The 2999-nt window shown below is 42.6% G+C and overlaps 1 pseudogene; it reads right to left on the reverse strand.

The window, feature by feature from the left end:
- Nucleotides 1–338: 338 nt before the first annotated feature.
- LOC130869252 (non-structural maintenance of chromosomes element 4 homolog A-like) lies at nucleotides 339–2664 on the reverse strand (annotated as a pseudogene).
- Nucleotides 2665–2999: the final 335 nt, after the last annotated feature.

Consider the following 2999-nt stretch of genomic DNA (forward strand, 5'->3'; position numbering starts at 1 on the left):
ATGCCATGCCCTTAGAATCTGAAAGATTGGATCCTCTGGAACTGGAGTTGCAGACAAAGTGAAGTGTACTGGGAATCAATCATTGGTCCTCTGGAAGATCAACCAGTGCTCTTAACTGCTGAATCATCGCTCCAGAACCTTGACTTATTTATTTGTTTTATGGCCCTGAATTTCCTTTAATCAGAGATAACCATGAAAAATCCACTAACTCTCAAAAGCTATGTTTTACTTAATTGAATCTTCATCTTTAAAAGCATTTAATAAAACATGTATACAATATATGCTGCTTCCCCTTCAAGATACATCACATCATATTGCCTTCAGTTCGTCAGCTGGCATCAAGCATTTAGCCACTGCTGGCTCTGACTCAGAGAGATTACAGGCTCAGAAAATTCAAAACTCTTCCCCATCTCCTCGCAGTCACCATAACTCAAAGCTATAATTCCTTGATTCCTAATTTAAGTGTTTTGGTCAATTTCCTCACTTTCTGTAACCGCCCAGCAGGTCCAGTTATTCCAGGGTCTGAAGGAGCGCTACCTGAAAGAACATGGGTGAGAGAGAGGAACGAGGCCAAGCAAAATTCTTTTGTCAAAGCCTCCGCTTATTAGCGTAATGGCAGTGGCTTATATAGTCCTTGAATGAGGCTTTTGGGTTGGAGTGGGGGATTTTGCCGGGGTAGCAAAGGTTACTAGTCAGCACACCTGGTCAAACAGCTCTCAAGATGATAGGGATATGGGGGCTCTTTGCAAACATTCTTAGGACAATGGTCCCTGCTATCAAGATAGTTGGGACGTGAGGCAGGTTCCGTCCCAACAGGTTAGGTCAGCAAACAGCTCTCAAGGTAGTGGGGCTTTCTGCAAACATTCTTAGAACAATGGTCCCCGCTATCATCTTGGGGAAAATGGCTCCTGACAACTTTCTTCCTTCATCACTGGTTCTATTAGTGATAATCAGTCTTGACCAAATCTTACTCTTGCAAAAGCATCCCGTATAATGAAGCAAAGAGGAAAGATGTTTTCCACTATGTAGGGATCAACCGCAAAATACTAAGAGGACACTGGAGTATCAAGGTCTTCTCTAAAGCAAGTCTGCAACAATCTGGAGATTCCACTTCTTTCTCAGTCGCTTCTTGATGAGACTCTTCCATGCATTTCCACCAAGCATGCCTTGTATGTGGCTCTTCTAGCCTAGGAGATTGTCTTAGACAATCAGTTTGTGGCTTTGGCACAGGAAATTCTCCATGTATTGAACCCGAGAGAGAGAGGAATGTATGGGCTTTATTAAAGATGTTTTCTCATTTTTGCCTAATAAGTTTCAGGAGTCCTAGACAATTAATCAAAATCAGCTTTATCTTCGTCACGGTTGAGTTCTTCAACTTCTACTGAATTTACACCCATGTGTGTCAGTAGAGTTTCAATGTGTCTTGACATCAAATAAGTTTAGGTCAGAGTACAGCCGTTTGGCTTTCTCTCTGGCTCAGTCTGAAGCAAGAACAAGAAACTGGCCATCAAGAACTATTTCTTATGCTCACAGTACTTTATTATACAGAGTGTTGACCTCTGCAAGAATCTCTGTTAATTTATCACCAGCATTCAGTGCGTCCTCCAGATTTTGTTGGATGGAGTTGATGAGAGAGCACAGTAATGATAGCAGATCAGGTGGCATAGGCTGTGATTGTACTTGGCCTCCAAGCACGCCAGGTCCATCAACTTGTCCCGCAAATCAGATGGGTTGATGTCCTCCTGCAAGCCAGCCAGACCACAAGTGGAGTAAGAGCAAATGTGATCCTAGTGTGGGCCGGCAGCTGTTGTTCTCATGATTTATTTTATTACATGTATGAATGGTTGCCTGTATGCATATGTGTGCAATATCCATAGATGTAGGAGAGGGCATTGGATCCCCTTAAATTAGAATTATTAGAATTGTGAGACACCATATGGGTGCTGGGAACTGAACCTGCGTCCTCTGCAAGAAGGGCAAGTCTCCTAACCTCAGAGTCATCTATCTCTACAGCTCCTCACATATAGAATTTTATATAAACCTAAGTTTTCATTCCTCAGAGATAAACATGTAGGTGTAATATTACTCATTAATATAGTAACTGCACATTTCACTCACAAACAAACAAAAAATGTTTGAGGCTGGAGCTGGCCTTGTACTTTTTATGCATTGAAGGCTGATCTTAAACTCTTGATCTTGATCCTCCTATTTCTACCTCCCAGTGCTAGTTAGGATTATACATACATATATATTATATATGTGCCAAACTGTTCCCGAAGAGGCTGCGTTCCCATTCCCACAGCTATAATGCTTAAGTCCATACTAAAAATATAAAGCTCCAAGCAAACAGGATTCTATCCCCTGTAAATCTCTGCACTGTCAGCTGAGAGGGGCTTGATACTTAGAACAACCAGGGCTCAGCTCTGCAGCCTGAGAAGGAGGGGACTGGGGCACATTACAGCTCAGAGCTGCCATCCTTTGACCTTGAGAGAGGATGTTTCTCATTAGTGTTTACCCACAGAAATACAAAGCGAGTGAAGCAGCTCAAAAAGGAGTAATTGGGTCCTCTGGACTTCCTACCTCAGCTGTAGGTTGCTGGTCTAGGAGACGGGATGATGGAAATGTTGCTTTCGGTACCAGAGCAAGCTCATCAGACCTAATCATGGGACTTGAAGATAAAACTTGTGTCACACAAGTTTTCCTCCTGTTGTGACCTGCTCCCTCACCTGTGCAAAGAAGCCACCCTCTCTGCACCTACCTGTATTCTTTGCACCCCTCCTTTAGGCACCACTTCCTCTATCTGTGTCAGACTGACACTGGTCCAGAGGAACACAGGAGCTAGACCCTCTCAAATGAACACTTTTAGCATTAAATACCTATCTAAACATGAACATGGACTATGCTTTGTCAACAATATAAGCCATAACCATTGTTACCAGATGTTGGTAGATTATTTTTGCCATGAAACTTCTAGGAATAATTAAACAATGAGAAGGTGA

This window comes from Chionomys nivalis, chromosome 2, assembly GCF_950005125.1.
Source record: "Chionomys nivalis chromosome 2, mChiNiv1.1, whole genome shotgun sequence".
NCBI classification, from domain to species: domain Eukaryota; kingdom Metazoa; phylum Chordata; class Mammalia; order Rodentia; family Cricetidae; genus Chionomys; species Chionomys nivalis.